Source organism: Colobus angolensis, unplaced genomic scaffold (assembly GCF_000951035.1).
Source record: "Colobus angolensis palliatus isolate OR3802 unplaced genomic scaffold, Cang.pa_1.0 Scaffold20, whole genome shotgun sequence".
Taxonomy (NCBI): domain Eukaryota; kingdom Metazoa; phylum Chordata; class Mammalia; order Primates; family Cercopithecidae; genus Colobus; species Colobus angolensis.
This window is the reverse complement of record NW_012115155.1, coordinates 311,683-325,161: the sequence shown is the minus strand read 5'-3', so window position 1 is coordinate 325,161 and position 13,479 is coordinate 311,683.

Here is a 13,479-nt window from a genome sequence, read left to right as displayed (position 1 = left end):
GTGTCTAGCTTAAAGATTGTAAATGCACCAATCAGCACTCTGTCAAAACGGACCAATCAGCGCTCTGTAAAATAGACCAATCAGCAGGATGTGGGTGGGGTCAGATAAAGGAATAAAAGCAGGCTGCGCGCTAGTCAGCTGCCACCCACTCGGGTCACCATCTGGGCTGTGGAAGTTTTGTTCTTTCGCTCTTTGCAATAAATCTTGCTACTGCTCACTCTTTGGGTCCAGGCTGCCTTTATGAGCTGTAATACTCACCGCAAAGGTCTGCAGCTTCACTCCTGACAGTGAGACCACAAACCCACCAGAAGGAAGAAGCTTCAGACACATCTGAACATCTGAAGGAACAAACTCTGGACACACCATCTTTAAGAACTGTAACACTCATTGGGAGGGTCCACGGCTTCATTCTTGAAAGTCAGTGAGACCAAGAACCCACCAATTCGGGACACAGTGTGACAGTGAGTTGTTGCAATGACTGAGGGTTCTGTGGGTAATTAGTGGTCAGAGAACGTTCTAAATATATTCTAATGTGTGGGACAGTCCCATGCAATGATGAATTGCCCATTCAAAATGCCACTGGCACCCCAATGACTGAGTCTCGTTTCTAAATTTATACATGAGGAAGGATTTCGGTGAATCTCCTGAAAGAGATCTAGAGAAAATTGTTTCTACCCGCTGTTGTCAGTGCAAATTCAGCTCCTCCAGGAAAACATTTTATGAAGGTTGTTACTTCCTCTTAAACTCATCAAGAGAGCTGCAGCTTCTACAAATAGAAAGGGAAATGGTGTTCATTGAAGTTATCAAATCCTGCATTAAATATAGTAGAGATGATCTCATTTTCTCTTGGAAAATGAAAAATCTGTGAATCAGATGGCATTGGAAGAAAGGAAACTGAGGCTCAGAGAGGCTGAGCAAGCTGACTAAGTTTACACAGCTCATCTGTGAGAGGCAAGATGTTGACTCAGCTGTCCCAGGCAGAAAAACACACAGTCCTTTCATGGAGCCCTGTGAGGTCAGCCAACACCCACTGGGTGCCCCAAACCACACCTCAGCTCTTGAGGTGTGGATTCTGCCAACCTGAAGCAAAATCAAGAGAGGCAAAGTTCATCTGAGAGCCGTCTCTCCTCATATGGTTCCCTCAGTTTCATGCCTTCACCACTTGACTTGGCCTGTAGAACCTGGTTCTCAATTGCTGCTGTCAAAAGTTTTGCTTTTGATGAAAAAAACAAAACAAAACAAAACAAACAAACAAAAAAACTGGAACATGTAAGAAAGAAAGTTCCTGTGGTGGAACGGGAATGGGGAAGGGCATTACTGCTAAGAAGAACACCACAATTATCACCATTTTACAACTTTCCCTTCCATAAGCTAGTCTTTGGGACCTGTTGAGGAAATTTCCAGGCATGTGCTTTGTGCTTCTGACCAACTCTGAAGGCTTCTGCTTTCTTTCTAAGTGACTTTGAACCATCAGGACAGCAGGGAAGGGAATTATAGTGAGGAGAGATCTGGGGTAGAGAGGGAAAATAGTGCTTCAGTGTGGGCTCTGAGATGTGCAGAAAAACAGGAAAATGAAAAAGAACAACAGTGCCAATGAGATAATGGGTCATATTGGCAATTTTTAAAATTCTGATGTATTTACCAGAAAGTGATTGGACTGAAATTTCCATTCTATCATTTCCCAACTTGTGGCCTTAACATTGCTGAATCTCAATATCTTCATTTGAACAAACAGAGTGGTGATTTCCACCCCACAGTGGTGGTGGTCAGAATGAACATGGAAATAAAGCAGCGAGCACATAGTCGGCTCTCTAATAAGTAGAAGCAGCTATGACTGATTCGCTGGAAAATGGACTGCACAACATGGCTTTACATAGGAGAGTGCAAAAGAGCTCATCACCTCCAAAGCTCTGACTCTGCTTTAGGGGAAGAAGACTGTCAATCTATTCTTCCCCTAAAGAGTAGGTGGGGGCGAGGAGAAGGAGCAAGGAGGGGAGTTTTCAGGGTAACAAGACTAATCAGGATTTCACCATCAAAGCAAATATATCCAATTAACAGCTATTAAAGAAGCATTTTCTGTTACTGTGCACAATGAAGGCCATTCTACCTAGTGGAAATTAATCTTAATTATTGGTACCTGCATACATACGTGCAAAGGGAAGCAACTCACATTAATCTACATTAAACTTAATAACAGTCCGTGTATTATCTATTCTGAGTCAAAATTGACTGCTGGCCCCTGCGTAGATATCTGCAGTGCTAACTCAAGTAATTACAGTGCAGTGGGTCTCAAAGACACAATTTGCTCCCTATATAATAAATCAGCTGCTAGAAGCTTTTTATAATTAAAAACCAAAAGAAAAAAATAGAACTGTATAGGCAAATGTCATTTTCTTCTAAGGGAAACTAGGGAAAAGAAAAGCATGTCTCCTTGTTGCCTAGTCTGAAAGGGGAAGGAAATACATGTCTCTGATGGATTCCTAACCAAAGAGAGAAATAAATACAGTGGTAGATTTTCAGAACTATGGAAAAGAATGTTTTTAGAATCTTAAATTTAAGGTTTCTAAGAGGCCTGATATTCCTTTCCAAGGTCTCCTTTGCTTCAGGTGATATTGCCTCACCTGAAGCAAAATCAAGAGAGGCAAAGTTCATCTGAGAGCCGTCTCTCCTCATATCGTTCCCTCAGTTTCATGCCTTCACCACTTGACTTGGCCTGTAGAACCTGGTTCTCGATTGCTGCTGTCAAAAGTTTTGCTTTTGATGAAAAAAACAAAACAAAACAAAACAAACAAAAAGAAAACTGGAACACGTAAGAAAGAAAGTTCCTGTGGTGGAATGGGAATGGGGAAGGGCATGCCTTCACCACTTGACTTGGCCTGTAGAACCTGGTTCTCGATTGCTGCTGTCAAAAGTTTTGCTTTTGATGAAAAAAACAAAACAAAACAAACAAAAAAAAAACTGGAACATGTAAGAAAGAAAGTTCCTGTGGTGGAACAGGAATGGGGAAGGGCATATAAGGAGACCATATAAGGCTATCTCGGAGAAATGCTTTATATGAATTGGAATTTTCATTAGTATGGGACAAGATGGAAGGCCAAGTTGATTACATTAAATTCCACCTAGCAGGACCCATCAAATGACCATGAGCTCAAGGAAAATGATAACTATGTTTGCTTCCTCCCTGCTGCCCACCACCCTTCCTATGAGGGCATCATGCATGGATTCAGTGCGTCCATTTTTGAGGTTGCCCTCCCTTCCATAGATCTCTTTCACTTTTGTCACCTCTGCCTCCAGAAACCATGAGCCCTCCCTCTACCTCAACCACTCCAGCAAGTTAGGGGTACTCAGCTTATTAGAATCCTACATCTACTGGTGCTATATGACCAATGAGGCTATCTAGTCCCACCTTAACCCCAGCCAATATTTCCTAAGGTATGACATGCCTGCCCCCACTGGAATGGGGATGATTAAGCAATTCTCAGATAACACCCCGACTCCATTTGCTAAGAGCTTGTCTGCAGGCACACCATAGTCATGTTCCACATCAGAAAGGCAGCCCGGCCGGGCGCGGTGGCTCAAGCCTGTAATCCCAGGGGAGGCCGAGATGGGCGGATCACGAGGTCAGGAGATCGAGACCATCCTGGCTAACACGGTGAAACCCCATCTCTACTAAAAAATACAAAAAACTAGCTGGGCGAGGTGGCGGGCGCCTGTAGTCCCAGCTACTCTGGAGGCTGAGGCAGGAGAATGGTGTAAGCCCGGGAGGCGGAGCTTGCAGTGAGCTGAGATCTGGCCACTGCACTCCAGCCTGGGCGATAGAGTGAGACTCCGTCTCAAAAAAAAGAAAGGCAGCCCACCCAACCTGCTGCAGTTGGGACACAAGATCGCCCAAGCCAGATCTTCCCTGACTAGCCACCTGCCCCTACATCTCCTAGACTGCAGTTCATCTCAGTGTAGAGCCCTTCCTAATCCCCTACCTCCATTCTACCTTTTCTCAACTCTCACCTCTGGGAGTCCCCTGACTGAGCCTGCCTTCCCTCAGCCCACCCAGTATCCCTCCCGGCTCCCAGCCGTGGCAGCCATGTTCAGTCATTCAGTTGTATGTACAATTGCACGTAGAAGGTGCCTCCCAGGATTGTGCAACTTGTTGGCCCAGATAACCCTTTGGCACTCGTCACCGCCAGCTTGACTCCATCTTGGTTCTACACCCTGGGCCTCCTCCAGCCTGCTTGTTCCCTTTGCTCAGGTATGACCCTGCTGTCAGTCTCCAGGACTCCTCCAGCCAAAGCCCTTCCCAAGCTCTCATCCCCTCGCTGGAAGAATCTAAGTCAATTTCTGATCCCCCTGGGATTCTTTCCTCCTGATTGCTGGTCCAACCTTTCCCCAGCAGGCCAAACCTCTCTTCCAGATCACAAACCCCAGATATCTCCCCTCATCCCAGCCTTGGTGTTTTCCCCATCCCTGCTTTCTAAGCTGTGCATAGCTCTTGCTGCCTTGTCCCACCTCTTAACCCTGACTGCTTTATTCTCTATTATCTGATAGTATCATTTAATGTAATTTTTAAGTTAAAAATCATGTACATGTTCCCTGTAGAAATTTTGGAGAATACAAGAAAATAAAGAAAGGCAGGTATTTACTACTCAAGCTTTCTTTTCGTGGACATATGGCATACATGCAAATTTACAAAATAGGTGTGGAATTGATACTGATTTTTTAAATGATTTTCATTCTATTTTTTCAATAAATAACATGTATGTACCGTAGTCTGTCAGCATCCTGCCCCAGTGGCAACCGGTGTTATCAGCTTGTTTTGTACTTTCTAGCAATAGTTCATTCACTAACAAGTATATATGAATATAAATGCAACTTTTCACACAAATGGGATCCATCACACTTTTTTATACCTTACTATTTTCACTTAAATATTAGAGGTTATATCATAGACGTAGATCTGCACCAGCTTCACTTTTAAATATATTTAATTAAAACAGTGCATAAATAACAACACCATTGGAATTATGGCATAGCAACAATCGCGAGAAAGGTATTTGGCTATTGAAGTTCATATAGAAATTTCAGGAAAAAAAATCGTCAACTTAGAAAACACTGTTCTCCCTTGTGTATGATTCTGCCTGCTCTCCTGACCACCCAACCTTATTAATAAGTGGCCTTCCAGACCTGCTTGAATACCTCTTGTAATGGGGAACTCACTTCCTCAGGAGGAGGAATAAATAGATATGTTTAAAAGGGAAGCTTTTAGATGATGAGACCCTCATCCTGAACCCTGTGGGAATTCTTTAGCTTTTAAAATCTATTTCATCCATCTGGACACTGAATAGCTGCTACTTGATATTGTTTCTTAACCATGTCATAGGACATGGTTTTTAATTCAATTTTGACTTAATTTTGCCTTTTAACTTAATTTTGAGTTTCTGAAAGGCAGAGACCAAGGCTTGGGTTTCTCGTGCACTCCTTTCCAGTGCCTGCCGTGGTGCCATCCACGCTGCCCCCACAGAGCATCTCCTTATCTTTGAGGCCTCAGTGAGCTCAGCACTTCTTCCAGACAGCCTTTCCTAACACCTCACCCCCAGAATTTCTCCAGTTATTGTAATTGTCTCTTTGTGATCTGTATTCTTCATTGCTTATGCAAAACCTACCACTAGTTTTCAAAAACATGTATTTGTTTGGTGAATAAATAAACAAATAAATGGGGAACACACTATGACCCTTTCTTAAAAGACAGTGATGACAGAGTCATGTCAGATTTCTCAAGGGGACCTTGTAGAATCTAAATACAAGGAAAGTTCCTCCCAGGATCTCTGGGACACTGACAGGGCTACCACTTGCTGTGTTTTACAGCCCTAGGGCTCCATGTATGAAGCACCCAATCATGATAGAACATTCAGAAGCACAAAGTTGTAAGGTAGGCATCAAGGCCATGCAAACCACTTGAAATCAGGTGCCATGAAGGGTTCTTAGAGAGATTTCAGAAAAGTTTTTGAGGAGCCAAGGGAATAGAATTAACATTTCTGTGCTCCCATTGGTGCCAGAAATAGGGTTTGAAGTTAAAGATGAACCTGTCCTCTTGCAGGGAGGAAGAGAGGAGTCCCGAAATCAGCCCTAAAGAACACTCGTCTTTCCTGCCCCTCTCACCCAGAAACTACACGCAGCTCTAAACTGGAATTATCAGCCAATCCGCCTACAACTATTTCCTGAGAACCTATGAGTTAAAAAAAGACCTGGGTCATGTCTCAACATTCTTCTTAGCAACATACAAACACATTTACATGAACAGCAAAACAATACTGTAAATGAAACGCCTCTGTAAAATGTTCATACAAGATTCTTGTGACAGAAGAAGCACGGACACCAAAGGACAAAACATTTGCGTCCTGACTTCTCAGCCATGTGACCTCTGGCAGTTTACTTCACCTCACTAAACTTTATCTCTGCAATGGAAATAAAAATGCCACTACATACGTGTCATGTGTGAGGATAAAATGAAATATGAGATTATGTATGTAAAGGTGGGCAGAAAATGCACATGGACTTTAGAAGGTGCTGGGCCAGAAATGGGGCACAGAAAGAGAGAAGCCCGAAGGAGCCAGAGGCAGAGGTCGTCTGGAGGTGCAAGGGAGGACACTTGACATAGCCATAATTGTTCATTCATCCTGTTATTCTTGTCACTCCACAAATATTCGGGGAGCATCTACAAATGGTGAACAAGTCAGACACAAGGCCTGCCCTCATGGAGCTAACAGTTTAACAGGGATACAGATGCTTAAAGAAATAATGTGAATTCAGCTCAGTGCTCTGAGATGCGAGGGAGAGGTGGGACATGGGAGAGGCTCCTCATTCAGACAGGTGGGTATGGAGAGACTTGTTAGAGGCTAGTGACATCTCAGCTTTCAGAAGCAAGTAGAGTCATCCAGACTGGTGGGGTGGGGAAGAGGAGATGGGGGTGGAGCTTTTAGGAAAGCATGCATCTCAGGCCTGCACTTCCCCAGAGAGTGAGGGAAAGAAGTGACCAGAAGACAGCCTCATAGGCCACGATCATGAGTCTGACCCACATGGTAAGAATCACCATAAGATTTCAACTGGGAGAGTGACACACATAGTCAGATTTGCATTTCAGAAGCAGATTTGGGTGGAGCAGGGGAAGATAGCCAGGGAGACAAGTAAGGAGAGGGTTGCAGGAAACAAAGAAAGGTAGAGAGCTTTGGACACTACGGAGAGCAGAATATTACTCAAAGTGCTCATGAGAGATTGGAGTTAAAGGTAGGGTGAGGAGGCAGTCAATGGTGGCCCTCAGCTGTCTGGCTGAGGCAGCTAGGTAAATGGTGGGGCCATTGACCAATATGAGGTTTTGGAGAAAGATCTTGAGTTTAGTTTTGGATATATCAAGATTGGGGTTCCTGAGAGATATCCAAGTGGAATTGTCCAAGAACAGATGAGTACATGGACTCCAAACCAGGAAATTCTGGATTGGAGACAGAAGTTTGGCATTATGTCAGCCCCCAGATAATGAATGGTTGCTGGGCCGCTGATGACATTCTAGAGAGAGCAGGGGCAACAAGGAAGAGAGGACAGCCAGCAAAGGCCCCTCTAACAGGGCTCATTACAAGAGCCTGGAAATTAGCTAGAGAGATGGGAGGGAATCCCACAGAGAGGGCAGTGTTACAGAAGCCAAGGAAAAAGAGGATATCAACAGGGTGAGGTAAGTCGACTGTGCTATGATGATGTCAGATTTGAGAAGTACTTTTTGGATAAGCCAAAGTGGAAGTCTCAGTGACCTTGGCAAATTTCAGTGGAGTGGTAGGAGTGGAATCCAGATTGTCAAGGTGGAGGAGAATGTGGGAGGTAGGAAGGAGGAGACAACAAGTGCCGGCAAAGCTTAGCAGGCACTTACTGTGAAAATTAAGATGAAAGATAGGAAAGTACCTGGAAGGAAATACTTACAGGGTGAGTTTTGGGAATGATGCTTTTTGTTTGTTTGTTGTTTAAGATGGGAGAGATTTGATCATGTCTTAATGTATCTAAGGAAAAGCCAATACAAGAAAGGAAAAGTTTTAAAGATGTAGAAGAGACAGAGGAAATAATAATAATAATAGTAGAGGAGAATCTCTAAGGAGATAGATGGAGATTGGATCCAGGAGGTGTTTCACTGGAACAAGAATGAAAGAAGACGCTGTGTATGTTAGAAACTCTTTTGGGTTCAGGTAACAGTACACCCTCCGGGATTGTAACTTGGAAAGTTGAAAGTCAAGCAGTAGCTTTTTGGTACCCTTAATTAAACTGTTCAATGTTGGTAGGGCTCAGAATCAACAGACTGTGATTTGTTTCACCTTTGCCTCATGGTTGCAGGATGGCTGCAGTAGCTCTAAGCATCACATCCTTACACGCCCCATTCATAACCAGGAACCATGTGTTGGTAAAGGGCATAATTCTCTTCATGCACTTTTCTCTCAGAGGAAGGAAAAACATTTTTCAGAAGCACTTCACAATACTTCTTGACACATCTCATTATGTAAAATTGGGACTTCACAGTCACGCACAGACCAAGGCTGGGTCCAATTCGCATCCAGCACACAAACAAAATCAGTGCTTCAATGGCAAAGAAGAAAGGGGCAACTTTGGGTTAGAAATAGTCATGTCTGCCTCAAAGGTACAGATGAAGTAGGTCAGTGGGCTTGGGAGCAGAAAAAAATGAATGAATTCTTCTGAAATGCTAATTTTCCCTCTAAGTTTGTCATCTGCTAAGAGTGAGAGGGAATGGGTTGTGGGTATGAGTTCTGATGGGAGTGAAGAGATCTAAAATAACCACAGCAGAGAAGCAGGGGTGAACTCACTGGGAAAAAAACATCAAAATTTCCAAGAAGGTCCTCCATGGGGAGAATGATTGGGGAAGAAATTACAGACCAAAGGAAAAAGGAAAGGAAGGGAAGATCCACTAAAGGACAGCTCTGCCCCAAGTGGCCACATACACCAGGGTTTCCCTGCCTCACACTGTTGGCATTCTGCGCTGATTAATTATCTGTTGCAGGGCTGTCCTGGGCACTGTAGCATGTTAGCAGCATCCCTTGCCTCTACCCACTAGGTGCCACTAGCAAACCCCACTTCCAGTCCTGACTGCCAAAAATGTTTCCAGGCATTGCCCAGTATTCCCTGGTGGGGGGAGGGTGGGCAAAATTACCCCAGTTGAAAACCACCTATGTGCACTATCTTATTTAGTCCTTCAGAGCAGAGATGGTGGTTCTGTTTTTGAGGATGAGCTTAAAAGCCCAAGAACACATAGCTAAGAAGAAATGGAACCGGAATTGAGGCTGGCTCTGCCAGAGACCGCATTCTTCCCTCTGACCCTGAGCTCGTCGACCCTGAGCCTGCACTGCTGCACCAGCACCAAACAGGAAGTCATACCCATGGGCTGGCCTCTGCCTTGCCACAGGGGCTCTACACCCCATAGAGTAACTTTGAGGAGTAATCTGTTTTTTTCCGGAAAGAATTAGAGAACTCATAAAAATTAAATCTTTACAAGAGCTCTATCTGCTCTTTTCAAGGCAGTCAATCACTTGGGTTGAAAAAAAAAAAAAAAGAAAGAAAAAAGAAAAAAAATGTGGCAATATTTTCCCAAGGACTTGGGGAAGAAAACCACCATCCAGAAAGGAAAATCTTTGAAGTTGGAATGTGCTCTAGGCTGCCTCTTTAAATGAAAAATGTTATATGCCTGGGAAACATTATATATGCCAAAGCAATATGAGGGCCTCACTGTAATAATGATAGCATCAACTCCATGCTTTCATCCCTGAGACTCTGTGAAGGGCCTTAAAATGAAATTTTATACAAGTGCACACAAACACACACAATATTTGGAAAATTCACACATATATCACTTTGCCCACCTCTCTAATGAAGGTGGAATGCGGTGGCAGATGTTTCACAGCTGTCTGGCAACCACCCTCCAACAGTTTAGGACAGGAAGCTGAGGACACCCGATCCAAAAGGAATTGCAGGGAGCGGCCAGGGAGGTAAAAGCTAATCCCGAGCATTGGGATTCTGCCAAATGCTCGGGATACCCTCCACGCCATTGCTTCATCCTTTACTCTAAGAGAACAAATGAATCAAGTGACAGGCATCTGTCTGCATGTGAGAGGCCATGCCCTCCCCATGAAGAGAGTTGGAAATAGGAAAGATCCTTACATTTGAGGGATACATATTATACATGCAGCCTGCAGCCCAGCCTGAGAAAGCCAAGCCTATAGATTTGGTATCTAGGCCAGTTACGTATCTTTACTCTGCTGAATAGCCATAGACAGAGTCCCTGTTGCACAGATGGCTGCCCTTGCCTCTACCCTTTCATAAAAGATAAATCATTTCATAAAGAATGCCTCACTGCCTGGGTGCAGTGACTCACGCCTGTAATCCCAGAGCTTTGTGGGGCCCAGGCAGATGGATCACCTGAGGTCAGGAGTTCAAGACCAGCCTGGCCAACATGGTAAAACCCCATCTCTACTAAAAATACAAAAATGACCTGGGCATGGTGGCACGCACCTGTAATCCCAGCTACTTGGGAGGCTGAGGCACAAGAATCACTTGGACCAGGAAAGTGGAGGTTGCAGTGAGTCAGGGAGCCGAAATCAGGCCCTGCTCTCCAGCCTGGGCAACAGCAATACAGTGAGACTTCGTCTCAAAAAACAAAACAAAACAAAAAACCTCACTGATGTGTGCGGATGGTAGAGGAGGAAGGGGGACAAGGGGTGGTATCTTGTTTCACTAGGCCAGGCAGTGCATTTATAAACACAAAGTGAGGGGAAAGAAATGAATAACTGTGGAACCCCAGCTCATGCCAGGGCCTGGGCATTCCTACCAATAGGGTGAAAGTGTTCCAACTTTTCCACATCCTTGCCAACACTTGTGGTCTTTTGATTTTTTGATGATAACCATTCTGAGAGGTGTGAGGTGATATCTCATTGTAGTTTTGACCTGCATTTCTCTGATGATTAGTTATTTTAAGCACTTTTTCACGTATGGGTTTGCTGCTTGTATGTCTTCTTTGGAGAAATGTCTGTTCAAGTCCTTCAGCTATTTTTTAATCAGGTTATTTGGTTTTTTACTATTGAGGTATAGGAGCTCCTTTTCTATTTTGGAAGCTAACCCTTTATCAAACGTTTGGTTTACAAATATTTACTGTATGAGTCCATTTTCATGCTGCTGATAAAGACATACCCAAGAATGGGCAATTTAACAAAGAAAAAAGTTTGTTGGACTCACAGTTCCACATGGCTGGGGAAGCCTCACAATCATGGTGGACAGCAAGGAGGAGCAAGTCACATCTCACATGGATGGCAGCAGGCAAAGAGAGAGAGAGCTTGTACAGAGAAGCTCCCATTTTTAAAATCATCAGATATCGTGAGACCCATTTACTATCACAGGAAGAGCACAGGAAAGACCTGCCCCCATTATTCAGTTATCTCCTACAGGGTCCCACCATATGTGGGAATTATGGGAGCTACAAGATAAGATTTGGGTGGGGACCCAGAGCCAAATCATATCATTCTGCCCCTGTCCCCTCCCAAATCTCATTTATTCACATTTCAAAACCAATCATTTCTTCCCAGCAGTCCCCCAAAGACTCAACTCATTTCAGGATTAACTCAAAAGTCCACAGTCCAAAGTCTCATCTGAGACAAGGAAAGTCCCTTCTGCCTATAAGTCTGTAAAATCAACAGCAGATTACTTAACTTCCTAGATACAATGGGGGTACAGGCATTGGGTAAATACAGTCATTCCAAATGGGAGAAATAGGCCAAAACGAATTGGTTACAGGCCCCATGCAAATCCAAAATCCAGCAGGGTAGTCAAAGCTTAAAGCTCCTAAGTGATCTCTTTTGACACCATGTCTCACATTCAAGTCACACTGATGCAAAAGGTGAGTTCCCATGGTCTGGGGCAGCTCTGTCTCTGTGGCTTTGCAGGTAAAACTTCCCTCCCAGCTGCCTTCATGGGCTGGCATTGAGTGTCTGTGGCATTTCCAGGCACACAGTGCAAGCTGTCAGCGGATCTACCGTTCTGGGATCTAGAGGATGGTGGTCTTCTTCTCACAGCTCCACTAGGTGGTGGCCCAGTAGGGACTCTGTGCGGGGGCTCCCACCCCACATTTCCCTTTTGCACTGCACTAGCAGAGGTTCTCCATGAGGACCCTGCCTCTACAGCAAACTTCTGCCTGGACATCCAGGTGTTTCCACACATCTGAAATCTAGGCAGAGGTTCCCAAACCTCAGTTCTTTACTTCTGTGCACTCACAGGCTCAACACCGTGTGGAAGCTGCCAAGACTTGAGATTTGCACCCTCTGAAGCCACAGGCCAAGCTCTACATTGGCCCCTTTCAGCCACAGCTGCAGTGGCTAGGACACAGGACACCAAGTCCCTAGGCCTCACACAGGATGGAGACCCTGGGCCTGGCCCACAAAGCCACTTTTTCCTCCTAGGTCTCAGGGCCTTTCATGGGAGGGCCTGCCACAAAGGTGTCTGACATGCCCTGGGGACATTTTCCCCATTGTCTTGGTGATAAACATTTGCCTCCTTATTACTTATGCAATTTTATGCAGCCAGCTTGAATTTCTCTCCAGAAAATGGGATTTTCTTTTCTACTGCATTTTGCCAGGCTGCAAATTTTTCAAACTTTCATGCTTTGTTTCCTTTTTGAAACTGAATGTCCTTAACAGCATCCAAGTCACCTCTTGAATGCTTTGCTGCTTAGAAATTTCTTCCACCAGGTACCTTAAGTCATCTCTCTCAAGTTCATAGTTACACAAATCTCTAGGGCAGGAGCAAAATGCCACCAGTCTCTGCTAAAACATAAGAAGAGTCACCTTTGCTCAAGTTCCCAACAAGTTCCTCATTTCCATCTGAAACCACCTCACCCTGAACCTTATTGTTCATATCACTATCAGCATTGTTGTCAAAGCCATTCAACAAGTCTCTAGGAAGTTCTAAACTTTCCCACATTTTCCTGTCTTCTTCTGAGCCCTCCAAGCTGTTCCAACCTCTGCGTGTTACCCAGTTACAAGGTTGTTTCTATATTTTCAGGTATCTTTTCGGCAACACCCCACTCTACTGGTACCAATTTACTGTATTAGTAGTCCATTTTCACACTGCTGATAAAGACATACCCAAGACTGGGCAATTTACAAAAGAAAGCAGTTTACTGGACTCAGAGTTCCTTGTGGCTGGGGAGGGTCTCACAGTCATGGTGGAAGGTGAAAGGCACGTCCCATATGTCAGCAGACAAAAGAAGAGAGCTTGTGCAGGGAAACTCCCCTTTTTAAAACCATCAGATCTCATGAGCCTGACTCACTATCACGAGAACAGCCCAGGAAAGACCTGCCCCCATAGTTCCATCACCTCCCACCAGGTTCCTGCCACGGAACATGGGAACTGTGGGAGTTACAATTCAAGGCGAGATTTGGGTGGGGGCACAGC